The sequence below is a fragment of the Tupaia chinensis genome, unplaced genomic scaffold (assembly GCF_000334495.1).
Source record: "Tupaia chinensis unplaced genomic scaffold, TupChi_1.0 Scaffold000214_1, whole genome shotgun sequence".
Classification (NCBI taxonomy): domain Eukaryota; kingdom Metazoa; phylum Chordata; class Mammalia; order Scandentia; family Tupaiidae; genus Tupaia; species Tupaia belangeri.
In genome coordinates, this window is record NW_006159689.1 from 265,992 (window position 1) to 279,806 (window position 13,815).

The 13,815-nt window shown below is 52.4% G+C and overlaps 2 non-coding genes across 2 annotated transcripts; both read left to right on the forward strand.

The window, feature by feature from the left end:
- The first annotated feature begins 5,935 nt into the window (after positions 1–5,935).
- Positions 5,936–6,042, forward strand: TRNAL-CAA (transfer RNA leucine (anticodon CAA)). The gene is made up of 2 exons: positions 5,936–5,973; positions 5,997–6,042. It is a non-coding gene; the product is annotated as a tRNA-Leu (tRNA).
- Positions 6,043–6,296: 254 nt separating this feature from the next.
- On the forward strand, positions 6,297–6,368 carry TRNAE-CUC (transfer RNA glutamic acid (anticodon CUC)). Its single transcript has one exon. It is a non-coding gene; the product is annotated as a tRNA-Glu (tRNA).
- The last annotated feature ends 7,447 nt before the right edge of the window (positions 6,369–13,815 follow it).

The window sequence follows — 13,815 nt, forward strand, 5'->3', positions numbered from 1 at the left end:
TCTTCTGCGTTTTGGAGGGTGGGTTTGGCGCCCCGCGGCCGGCCTTCCCCCGCCAGGCCCTGTCATTTGCATGAGTCCCTATGCCAGTCACGTCCGACCGGACGCTCTGTGATGGCACGGGGGCGTGGCGGGGAAGGACGGTATATAAGGGTCCCGCGCTGCGCGTGGGAGCGCTCCTCTTCCTCCGTTAGGGAAGCGGAGGGGCCGGAAGGAGCGGGCAGCTGGGAGGGAACCGACGCGGGAACCCGGAACCGGGAGACTTGCGGTGGGAAATGTTTGAGCAGCGGAGGTGTTTGCGGCCGCAGCGACGACGCTTGCGGCGGAACGTCTTATTCCAGGTGCTGAACCAGCAGCTGTCGGGCGACGCGATGGTTGCGCCGCGCGCATTGGAGCACGCCTTTTCGACCAGATGAGTCGTGAGGTGACCCGGCTCTGGCGAGAAAACCAGGACCACCACGGCGAAGACAGGGCCGTGGACCCGCGGAGACCTGCTCCACGCTCCACGAGAAGCCACTAGAGGCCTCAGAAAGCCGAGCTTGAGACCGCCCTCCCAGCCGCGCCCCATGCTGTCAACACTGGGCTACATGTCTCACTGGGTCACGAAGACGCAGCGCAGGCGGGCAGGGAGCATGGGCCATACACGGAGTCACTGCCTATTAAGAACTTAAATGCAAAACTAAAGCCCAAGCAGAGTCACATGATCTTACTGCCACCACACCCTGCCAACTGCAAATGTGAGGGGTCTGGGTGAGATTGTCTAGCCGCACCAGTTCTAGAAGTTACGTGTCCAATCGTTTTCTGTCCACGTGCCAGTTGGCACACCCTTGTTTACCTGTAGTGTGAGAAATTCAGGGCTTGAAGGTGGGGTGTCGCGAAGGGTTGAGACAAGAGACAGGGAAGAGTTGAAGTGGGGGGTCAAGGTCTCCTGGAGCAGAAGCCAAACTGTGTCCGGGCAGAGCCCGTTTACCCCAAGTTAAATCAGGTCAGCAGGGTGAGTCTAGCTCACGAGGACAGTGTGCAATCACACGGCCTTCACGAGAGCGACAGCTGTCATAACCTGGCACTCAGTATCCTGGCTTGCGGAATGCCGGCCAACTCCTTGAGACTGCCCGTGCCTGGAGCATATTCTACACGATGTCCGCTTGGCAAACTTGCGTTACGGAGCTGGCCTAGGACGCCAGCCCCTTCTGTCATGCGTTCACTTCTTTCTTTCTTTCTTTTTTATTTATTTTTTGAGAGATTTTTGCTATAGGGCACGTGTGCTCACCCGAAAGACAGAGAGAGACAGAAAGCGAGAAATCACCCCCCAGGGGGGATGGCCACACCACAATCCCTTTTCCTCCATTCTCCTCTCAGGATCTTGAGCATGCACACACACGTGCCCGGTGTGAGTTTAAGCCACCGGGTCTGGAACTCAGACCAGGGTCGACTACATGAGAGTCCAGTGACACAGCCATTACGCTAACTGCTGGTTCCACGTTTGTTCCCTTCTGAACAGTTTGGAGCCATGTGAATTCATTCGGAGAGTTCGCATGGCGATAGCCGTGGCAGCGTGTACAGCTGGAACACCGGGCCTCCGAGGAAGTGCTAGACCACCTTAGTCAAACATCACCCTCTAGAGCTTCTGACAGTCCTGCCTGGGCGGTCTTACAGCCTGCGTCTTCTTGCTCACTGGCTGGGGACAGGTCAGGCACGCAGAGACTGTCATGGTCAAGCGTCTTGCCTTCTGACTACCACTACCTGTCTTTCCAGTTCACTGCCTCTGGCCTACCTTGACCCACCTGTGACCCCGGCCTGTCACTTTGTCACCACTCCACTCTGCCTCTGTCCTCCCTCCCCTCCTTGCCCAGAGCCCAGTCCAAGTTCTGTCGCTGTAGTCACTCAGCGGGCACATACCCTCCACGCCCTCGTCCCCTCGCCCTGGGCCTTGGGCACTAGCATGAAGGCTTCGCTGCTGCCTCGGTGGTTGAGCTGCTCCTCCGGAGGCCAGCCTCCTGCTCTTCCCACCCTGTCCAGCCTCACCCACCTCACCTACACCAATTCTCTTGACCTCAGGAGTTCTTAACCAAATCCTTGGGGATGACCCCAGTGTGTCACGATTTAGGTAATGGTCTGTCCCCCAGGGTCTCTGGTTTCGGCATTCGGTCCTCAGCCGATGGTGGTAAAAGTGGTAGACCTACTGGGCAGGGATTAGACTGACGCCCAATCGTGGAGGCACCAGCCTCACTAGTCTTCCGGGACTACTGCTGTTTGTGAGAGACTGAGTGAGTCCCAGCTCTCGGGAAGAGCTAGTTCTCAGGGAGGGAGTGTGGTAGAAGAGAGCGTTGTAGGCAGCTTTGCCTGCGTGCCCCGCCATCCTCGCTGCTTCTGCCGGCCATGTTGCAGGCCGGCCTGATGCAGCCCTGCGCCTTACACTTTCCAGCCACCAGATTCATGAGTGAAATAAGTAAATCTCTACCTTTTTCTTTTCTTCTTCTTTTTAAAAATTTTCTATAGGGCATGTGGACTCAGTGGGGAGAGACAGGGGAGAGAGAAAGAGAAGTGACACCCAGAGAGACAGCATTTGGCAGTCCTTCCTAGAGTTCGGTCACGCGTGCACATACACCCAACATGTTTTCCAAGCAACCAGCTCCAGACACAAACCACACAGCTGGCCACGTGGGCTCCAGCGGCCTTAGCCACCACACCACCTGGCTGGTCGGGACCTCTCTTCTTTTTTCTCCTTGTTAAATTAGGTGTTTGCCATTAGTACATGTGCTCACCGGAGAGAGAAACAGAGAGGGAAAGTGAGAAATAGCCCCTGGGGTGGCCATGCAACCCCTTCTCCATGCCCTGGTTGGAATCTGGGGCACATGCACACATGTGCACAGCTTCTTGAGTTTGTTTTTGTTTTTGTTTTTTTAGCTTCTTGAGTTTTAAGCTGCCAGGTCCAGGGCTTGAATTGCAGTCAGCCATGTGGGAGTTCAGCGCCTTAGCCACGCGGACACCTGCTGGCCCCAAAGCATGATTTCCTTAGGAATCACCCACCTCGGCACATTATGCTGATTTGAAGCCACACACGGAAGGTCCCATTTACAGGGACTCTACAGAATGGGTCCATTTGCAGAGATGGAAGCAGACTTGGGGATTGTCATGGGGCTGGGGAGAGTGGGGAGCAGGGAATAACTCTTTGGCAGATGCAGGGCCTCCTTTTTGAATGATGAAAGTATTTTGGAACTAAATTGGAGTGGTGGTTGCACAATATTATGAGTGTACTAAATGTAATGGGCTTGTTTAAATATTTAAGTTTATGTTAATCTCACCTCAATTTCAAAGTTTTGGTGGTTTCGTCGCATAACCAAGGGGTCCACAGAATCTTGCAACGTCAAGCGCGGGCATCTCATTAGCAGTGCACACCACAGGACACACTTCCAAACCCACCCAGACTCCTCCTGGCCCGCAGTCTCTGCAGCCTGCACATCGGTGTCTGACGCCCTCACAGCCGGCCACCAGCTTAGCTGCTGCCAGTCCTCCCGCCCGCCTGACACTCCGCCCGCCTGACACTCCTGCGTCGCCTCTTCTCCACTGGCCGTTCCTTCTCAGCCTTGTCTGCGGTTTTCTCTTTAATGCATTGGAATGTCCCGGATTCAGACCCACGTTTCAGGAACACTCACCTCATTTCATTACCCATCGGCCAGCGCCCTTCCAAGTCTGCGTCTGTTAAACAAAGATTATAGGAGGCCACTGCTTCGGACCAAGTCCTGCTCTGGGCCGAGCAGAACAGACCGAATGGAGGTGCTCATGCCGAAATGTGTCATCAAACCAGAACTTGAAGGACACGTACAGATCTCCAAAAGAGACTGGTTTCCCGGTCTACCTGAGTCAGCGCTACATGGAGATAAAACACACACCTCAGGCTTTCTTAGGCATGTGCACTGGAGAGGCTGGGGGGTCAGCTGGGCTCATCCAGCTCTCCGGGAGAGCCCTCACTGCCCACACAGCCCGCCCTCAACTCCAGAGTCCATGTCTAGGCTAAGCGAGGCGACAAGCAGGGTGACCTGATGGGGTCCGGCAGTCGATCCTCCTCCCTCCCACTCAGACTGTGCCTCTCCCGCCATTCTGGACCTGTGGAGTCTCAGAACCCGACACGGGATGACAGCCCAGACACACCGGGCGCCTAGTCCCTCCCAGCCTTCCTCTGCAGGCCCACACACCCCAGCCTGGACGTCTGCCCCGCGCACCTGGCGCTGTCCCAAACGGCCCTCCAGACGCCTCGGGTGGGCACCTCAAACCCACAGGCTGCACTGAATTCTCTTTCCTCAGCAGACCCTAGGCCCACGCCCTCTGGGCCCGGCTCCGACTCTGCTTGCTCATGAACTCATCCTCCGGCTCCACGTCAGACTGGGTTCAGAACTCGGCTCTCGCGCCAGCGGACCTGCTCCCATCCGCCCCCTCCCAGGCAGCTTGCTGGCCTCTGGGCTGCTCTTGCTGTCCCTCAGGGCGCTCTGGGGTCTGCTCTCCATTCCTGCCAGAGCGTCCTTGAAAGGCAGGCGCGGTGTACTCAGCCCAGTACCCATCCCATCAGTCACCCCAGCCCAGAGGCCCTCTCCGGCTGCAGCTGCTCTGTGGGTCCCGTTAGCTGCTGCCCTTTGTGTCTGTTCCCTTCCTTCCCGGACCCCCTTCTCACAGGTGGTTTATCCGGCTACTCCCACTCTCCTGGCTTCTCTGCTCAGAAGCAGCACCCGGGTCACCCTTGAGCGATCGCGACACTCCAGACTCCCTTTCTGCCTTTTATTCCCAGGGCTTGCCCCTCCCCAAAACGTGCATTAGTCTTGCTTCTTCTAGGCCTTTCTCTGCTGAAAGGTGAGCATCTTGGGGACAAATGCTTTTATTCTCTGCTGCCTCCCAGGCCCTTGCCACAGCTGGTTTCTGGGTCAGGCAGAGGCACCAGGCAGAGCGGCCTCTGAAGAATTGCGAGCATCTCGGGCCAGTGGGAGCTTGTGAGGGGAGGCCATCTGGCCAGCAGGACCTGAAGGACAAGCTGGTCACCGAAGGGGTAGCAGAAAACACCCCTGCTCCTTCCTTCAGACAGGACACTGATGTGACGAGAAAAAGTTATCCCAAACTCGGAAAGGAAAGAGGTGATGAGGTGTCCTTTCAGCGAGGTGCTGGCTGGCTCTGCCTCCAGACCGCTCAGGATGACCTGGTGTCAAGGGCTGCACCTGGGGCTGACTTCCGGTCACCTGGGCACAGCGGGCACTAGGAGCCGGAGCCCGGGTATCTGATGGCGCTCACTGCACCCCCGGCTAGCAGGTCAGCTGGGCAGGTCAGCGGCCCCTCATACAGCCCCAGCTGACGGTGAGCCAGTGGACGCGTGCGGTGGCCTCCGAGCAGTGCACGCCCACCCGCGGGAGCGACCCGGCCAGCCGCCTTCCCAGTGAGCCCTGAAGCGTGCGTGGTGTCCGCGCAGCCGGGGCTGCGCAGGGGCCTGAGCTCCCCGCGCCTAGACGAGGGCCCCACAGCCCTGACCTGGGAACCCGGCCCTGCCGCCGCGGAGCCCTCCTCAGCTCCAGCCCTGTCCGCGTGCTGTGGGAAGCAGGGCGCACCTCGCGAGCGAGCGCGCACCGGGACCAGGTGGAAAGCCCGAAAGTAGCGAGGATGACAGCGCCCGCGGCAGCGGTCCCCGGCCTCTGGTCCTGGGCGAGCGCTGCCCCTGCTGCTCCTAGAACCGACAGCCTGCCCAGCAACTGGACGATGGGTTCGATTCCCGCCGGAGAGGGCTGCTGGCCGGTCCCGACTGCATTGCAGTCACGGCGCGTTCCTGAGAACTCCGGAGAAACCCGCAGGCTTCGCGTCCGGGCGGAGCTGGGCGGTCCCCAGCGGTCCCTGGTCACCCCGGGAGCGCGCTGCTGCCGGCTCAGCCAGCAGGCGCGGCGAGCAGGCTGCTCTGCCGGGTGTCAGGATGGCCGAGTGGTCTAAGGCGCCAGACTCAAGGTTAAGCACCTTACCTACGGGCGTTCTGGTCTCCAGATGGAGGCGTGGGTTCGAATCCCACTTCTGACACATTCTTTTTATTTCCCCCCTCCTTAAGAAGGACCCTCCAGAGCCCTGGTATTTTTCCCCTTCTGCGGGAACACCGCCCCGGGAGTCTGTCCCTACCCCCTGCTCCGGTAGGCCCCGCGGCTGCCGGGGAAGATCCGGCGGGTCAGTAGCTTCAGGAACTCCGCCCCAAATATCCATCCAATCACATTCTCATACGCAGGAGCGTCACACCCTCCAGTTTAGTATAGCGCGCTGAGGCAGCCCTCTTCACCTCTTCCCTGGTGGTCTAGTGGTTAGGATTCGGCGCTCTCACCGCCGCGGCCCGGGTTCGATTCCCGGTCAGGGAAGTTGAGGTGCTTTTTTTTTTTTTTTTCTTCTTTCTTTTCTTCTTTTCTTCAATTATAAAAAGGATACTTTCCTTTAAACAAAACCGAAAATTACAACACGCGTTTGGTATCCTGATTTGGCGAAGAGCAATGGTGAGCGGGTCTAAGTGAGGTTCATGGGCATGGCTAAGTGCCAGGCCTCGGCTTTCACCTGTTGTGTTTTAAAAAGGAAGATGCAGGCACACGAAACAGGCGGCGGGAGAGGCTCATCCATGGTCATGGGAGTTAGAGTCCCCCAGGTGTACGGAAGGCACAACTGCTTGGGCAATTGTCACCGCGGAAAGGTCAGGGAATTCTTCCCCCACCCCTAGCTCTTTATTTGGAAAATAAATAGAAATAATTGAAATTATAGCATAACAAACCCTCTTTACAGAGTCAACACTGGCTAATACTTTGTCATTTTCTCCCTCTCCCTCTCTCTCACTGGATAGGAAGATAGATGGACGGTCGCCCTTCCACATGTGGGAGCTGCAGACGTGGTCCCCAGGCTGCACCTGGCAAGACAGGCAGGAAGCCCGTGCTAGCCCGCATTCAGATTGCTCCCTTCCAAAATGCATTTTAAAGAGGCTTTTTGTTTTTGTCCTAGGAATTGTCATTGCCCTTTCTTTTTATTCAACTGCCTGTGGGAAATATGTTTTCATGATTAGAAACAAATCATATTTAGGTTCTATCTTCTTAACATTTTAATGATATTCTGAGCCAATATGCCGAATTCGCTGTTGTTTCCCAAAGTATTCATTTCTCTTTGAACCCTTTTCTAGACCTCCAAATCAGGGCAGGACTGCTGTGCGCTCTGCCTCCCCGCGGGTTCCTCGTTATGCTCTCTGCTATGTTATAACCCTGCTCGCAGAGCAAGTGCTGGCCTCTGCTCCCTGTCCTCCTGCAGGGGCTCCTGCGCTGGGTGGCGCCGAGCACCGCACCATGAGGGACAGCCGGCGCAAGTCAGGGGTGCCGAGTTCCCACGCTGCCAGAGCCTTCCCTGCGGAAGGCAAGCCGTTTGTCTTCTCCAGCCCTAGTTTTCTTAAAACCGGCAGACAAAGGGGAATGAAATTCTATCTAATCTTGAATTTCAGTATGAAATCTTCCCTGATCTTCAAAGTGATTTGACAGGAATCCACACATATGTAAGAATGAAGGGGGGGGGGCTGGAAAGGCACCTTCCTGTCACTGTGACTTTCTGTAGTAGAAGGATCCTGAAATTTTTAAATTGTCTTTGACTTCACCCATATGGCTTAATTTTCTATCATGAGAATATAAATGTATTGGTAGAACAATATTTGAAAACTTCTCTTAAAAACTCATTCTGTGAAAGACTTTAAGACAATGAGAAGGCAAACTTCATAGAAAAAATATTTGCAAACTACATTTCTGACAAAGGACTCATATCCAGGGTATATAGATAACTCTCAAACCTCAACAATAAAAAAAAGAAACAACCTACTTGGAAAATGAGCGAAGCGCACAGTGTGACGATCCACCAGAGCAATATAGAAACTGGCAGTGCTCGAGTACGAGTCAGCACCGCAAGGAGGTATCCACGCACACTTACCAGAATGGCTAAAATAAAAATAATGACCTCACATGCTGGTGAGGATACAGAGAAACTGGGTCACTTACACAGGGGGACTTCAAAAAGTTGATGGAAAAGTAAAGTTAATGTACAAGTTTCTTTTGCCAAAAAAAATGAAATTCATACATTATTCTTAATATACATTTTCCATGAACTTTTTGAAGACTCCTAATAAAATGGTACAGACATTCTGGAAAGAATATGGTAAGTTGTTTTGTTTTACAAATCTAAGCATGTGTTTACCATACAACCCAACAATTAAACTCTCTAGGCATTCATCCCAGAAAAATGAAGATTTGTTTACCCAAAAAGCTATACACAGATATTCCTTAGACTCTAATAGATACCAGCCAGGACTCAGAGCGATCTAATATCCCTTGACGGACAATGGTTAAAGAAACTGTGATACCACACCACAAAATATTACTCAGGAAGAAAAATGAATGAAGTATTGATACATGAAACCAGTGAATGAAAAAGCCAGTCTCAAAAGATCCTATACTGGGACCAGCAGGTGGCATAATGGTTATGTCTCTGGACTCCCACGTAACCAACCGCAGTCCAAGTCTTGGACTCAGGCAGCTTAAAACTTAGGCCGATGTATGTGCGTGCTTGCCCCAAATCCTAAGACAACAGAGGAGAAGGGATTGTCTCGTGGCTAACCCCCCCTCCCCATTCTGGCAAGTACACAGGTCCTATAGCAAAAATCTTTTTTTTTTTTTTTTTGAGAGGTTTCTGCTATAGGGCACGTGCACTTGCCAGAAACACAGAGACAGAGAGACAGAAAGCAATAAATCACCCCCTGGGGCGATGGCCATGCCACAATCCCTTCTCCTCCATTTTCCTCTTGGGATCTTGGGCACGCATGCACACGTACCCAACGTAAGTTTAAGCCACTGGGTCTAGGACTCGAACTGTGATTTACTACATGGGAGTCCAGTGACATGGCCGTTACACCATCTGCTGGTCCCACAAACATTTCACTTAAAAAAAAAAAAAAAAGTTGGGGCCAGCAGGTGGCATGGTGATAAAGACGCTGGACTCCCACAAGTTCTGGACCTGGTGACTTGCTTTCTCTCCGTCTCTGTCTCTGTCTCTCTCTCCCTCCATTCCTCTCTGGTCAATTAAAAATAAATGAATAAATAAATAAAGTTAAATAAAATAATTCTTTTAAAAAATGTCATATACTATAGAATTTCACTTAAGTGACATTTTATTTATTTATTTATTTTTAATTTACTATAGGGCACATGTGCTCACCAGAGAGAGAGAAAGAGAGAAGGAAAGTGAGAAAGCAAGCCACTAGGTCCAGGATTTGAACCACAGTTGGCCATGTGGGAACAGCACCTGTACCACCACCCCACCTGCTGGCTCTTAAGTGACATTCTAGAAATGATGAAATTATAGTGATGGAAGACAGATGAGGCTGCCGGTTGGCAATGCTGGTTTAGGAAGTGAGTGGCTGCAAAGGGGGGTGGGGCAGAGACCTTCGCAATCATGGCATAGTTCTGTCTTGGGATTACAGGGGTGGTTCGAGAATAGTCACAGTACAAAACACTGTACCAACGTCAGATTCCGATTTTACTATTTTACTATAATTATGTAAAAATGTACTTACTGGCAGAAATTGAGTGAAGGGTGCAGGCTGATGAACTGCTAATTATTTGTTAAGAATTACCTGTGGCAACCAGCAGATGACGGGTGGTTAAGGCCTTAGACTAAAATTTCAAATGCAAAAAGCAAGAAAACGAAACAGGAAACGGTAAAGTGCCAGTTGAAATATTAGGTTAATTGTTTCATAACCCTGAGGAGTGGAAGTCTTTTCTAAACATAATATTAAAAGCCAAATGTTAAAGAAAACAAAACAAAAAACTAATGTATAATAATAAAAAAACTACAAAACCCAGCATAAACAAAATAAACGATAAAGCATAGACAGAGCATTTAACATACACGCTTTTACAAATTAATTTTAAACATGAACTCCTGATTCAAAAAAGAAATAAAGTGAGCAATAAATATAGAAATTGCAAATTAAAATGACATACATTTCAAAACTAGCATTTTCAAATTTTTAAAAAGTACTATAACTTTCTGGGGGAGAATTTGGTTATATTAAAAAAAGACATTTACTCCCATCCAGCAATTACACTTCTGGGAATTTATCCTGAGGAAATAATCACTCACTTGTTGCAAGACCTATATGTAAAAGGAGTTCATGAGCAAATTATATTTACAGAGAATCCTGGAAAAGTTCTAAATGTGGTTTGTTCATTAGGGATTTTTAAATAAATCCTTGTAAGCTGAAATAGTGAGATGTTTCTCGGGGCCAGCAGATGGCGGAGTGGTTACATCACTGGTCCACATGGTTGCCTGCGTTTGTGTCCCAGATCTGGAGATTTAAGATCTCGCTGGGTGCAGGTGTGCATATCCAAGATACTGAAAGGAGAATGGAGGAGAAGGGGATTGCTGTGAGGCCATCCCCCAGGGAGGTTTTTTCTCACCTCCTCTCACTGTCTCTGTCTCTTCCTCTGACAAGTGAATGTGCCCTAAGGCAAAATCCTATAAAAAATGTAAACACAGGGAACCAGCAGTTAGCGTAATGGCTATGTCGCTGGACTCCCACATAGTCGACCGCGGTTCGCGTCCGGACCCGGTGGCTTAAAACTCACGCCAGGCGCGTGTGAGTGCGTGCCCAAGATCTCGAGAGGAGAATGGAGGAGAAGGGATTGCAGCGTGGCCATCCCACTGGGGGGTGATTTCTTGCTTTCTGTCTCTATGTCTCTCTCTGTCTGGAGAGCGCACGCGCCCTATAGCGAAAACCTCTCAAAAAAAAAATGTAAACACAGAGATTTCTGTCATTACAAATGATGTTGCAGAACCAAATTAATTGACATGGAGAGAAGCCAATGATATATTAAGGGCAAAAAATAGAAAATGGAAAACAAGTTATAATGTGAATTTGAATATCTTTTTGTTTAAAATGAAACTGTGGGGCCAGCAGGTGGCACGGAGGTTAAGGAGGCTGGTTCCCACATGGCTGACTGCAGAGTTCAAGTCCTGGCCCCAGTGGCTTCAAACTCACATGAGTGCATGTGTGTGCATGTCCAACACCCCAAGAGGAGAATGGAGACAGGGTAGTGGCATGGTCATCCCCCTGGGGGTGATTTCTCTCTTTCCACCTCTATTTCTCTCTCTGCCTCAGGCAAGTACACACGCCCTACAGCACACTAAAGAAAAAGAGTGTGTGTGGCATGAGTTACAGAAAAATTCTGGTCAGATAACCTCAGAAATCAGGATGCTTGTTACCTGGGGTCAGGGGCAGGGCAGGCTGCCTGCTGGAGAGGTGGGTGATGAGCTCTGTCCCTTTAACTGCTTTCTGCCTCACCTGAAAACTGTTTTAGAGTTGGGACCAGCAGTTAGTGCAATGGCTATGTCGCTGGACTCCCACATAGTTGACCGCGGTTCACGTCCAAGACCGGGTGGCTTAAAACTCACACCGGGTGCGTGTGTGTGCGTGCCCAAGATCCCGGGAGGAGACTGGAGAAGGGATTGCAGCGTGGTCATCCCACTGGGGGGTGATTTCTCGCTTTCTGTCTCTGTCTCTGTCTGGCTAGCGCATGCGCCCTATAGCAAAAAACACTAAAAAAAATAAAAAGCTTTTTTAGTGTAAGTAACACGTATTATATTTAAATCTGAAAAAATGTCATAAAAATTTGCAAGACCACCTTCTCTTTAGGAGGCTTAGTTTACCCTCCCATCGCCTCCCTGTGGTTTGTATCTGTAGCCTCCAGTCTCTGCCACCCGATTGGCTAACTGATTCTCCGCCTTCATCGTGCATCACTCACCAATAACTTCTACGTGTGACGCCTGGCCTCCCTGAAAGTGGCCTCCCACGACTAAATGTTGTCTTTCTGCTTCTTCGGCCTTTGAAGTGGTATGACCCACTGCTGTCAGTACAGGGTTAAACACAACCGTGCGTGCGCCCACAGCCACCACCGCGGCCAGGAGCCAGGCTGGAGTCGCCCTCGGACACACGACGGGGACTGGACGGGACGCGGACCGGAGCAGGAGTGCTCGGAGTCTTGACCGAAGGGTGGAGAAGGGGGACATGGACACCGTGCCCAATGCCAATTTAAAAAAAAATTGCGTTGTTTTAAGCCATTACGTTTGTGTTAATGTATTACCCAGAATAGAAAACTATTATGAGACCCAGCAGAGCCCTTATTTTAACTCCAAACCCAGTCGCCTTCAGAAACAAAGGTCCTTCGAGCGGGATGTGGACAAAGGAAGGCCCTCCCGGCCAGGCCTGCCCCCAGGAGATGGGGCGGCCCCCAGGACACCTTCCTGAACTGGCTTACCAGCTCTGTCCACCCCATGCCTTCCATCTGTATTCGAACTGATGGTAGGAATGCAGTCGGACGCTCCCGGACCCTCTTCCCAGATCTGCACGGCAGGCGGTCTCAGGTCCGCCAAGCTAGTAGCTCAAACGGAAGCAGAACCGCTGCATTTCCATCTCTTGCTCCTGGCCGAATGAGAACTGCTAGGTGAGCACGTGGGGCCTCAGCCTGGGCCTTCCTCAGCAACCTGTCCTCAGGTGTTTTGTGCACACGGTGGTTGCCACGGCCTGGCCAGGTGCCCTGCGATTTTACCCACTTGCCCTCATCCAGTGGGAAGGTGAAGACAGTTCTCAGGGGCTGCCACCTGCCAGGTTTCTTCAGGAAGCTGGTCTTTCATTAGCATAAAGAGGAGACAGAGTTGCGTATTATGCAAGTATGAATTAACATCAGTATTGCTCTCTGATCGGGGTGTACGTCCAGGGACAGAAATACTGTTTTCCAGGCCAATCCACATGCGAACACCTAACGACCTGTCACGTCCGGCACTAATGTGCTCTCTTCAGCTGAGGGCTGAGGGCGATGACGCGTCGCACAAAGGGATTCTTTCAGGAATCCTTCAGGGACTGTGTCTGCTCCACCTGAAGTCTGCTCTCAGTTTGCCTGGAAGCGACTCAGGCCCGGGACAGAAGGCACAGCAGAGGAGGGGAAGCATCTCTCTAGGGATGGAAGGGTCTGGGCCCCGTGGGGGAGGTGGATTTGTGGAGTTAAAGTGCTCAGCACGCCCACTGCCCCACCCGCCCCTGGAGCCTGCCCTGGCCCCTTGCCAGGTCCCCCCTGTGTGGGGACACGGTGCTGTGTACCTGCCCTGGCCGCAGGGGCTGCGGGAGCCCCAGAACCCTCCCACTGATCAGTGCTCTGGGATCTTCCCCACTGAGAGTTCAACAGGAAACTTTGGGAAAACAATGTTTACTTTCAGTGAAAACGGACGCACCCAGCAGGGACCTGCGAGCGAAAACAGCACCCTTTCCAGCTGCAGGCTGATCAGAAGAGCTCCGGGCGGAAGCTGGGGCATGCTTGGCCTGGCAGCCAGGTGTGGGGCAGCGTAACGCCGATGTAGCACGTGCATGTTTGCATGCACAGGTTCATATGTGCTTGCAGACACACGTTTACTATTTATTTGGGGGACATTTTGGATTTAAAAGGCACAGAAAGTGCACAGCATACCATATACCCTTCACTCAGCCTGTCCCGAGGCCGCCATTCAAATGACCACAGCGCGGTTTCCAAACCAGGAAGTGAGCACTGACCCAGCGCCACGAGCTCGGCCGGGCCTCACTCACATCTCAAGAGCTTCCTGGCAAATACCCCACCCGGGAGTCCACACTGTCTGGCTGCCCCGGCCGCGGGCCGCACCCCCGCCAGGGGCTGGCAGCTCCGGGCCAGCTCTGCGAAGCAGCGCCCTGGGCAGCACGGCGTCCCAGCGGCAGGCCCGGGCGGC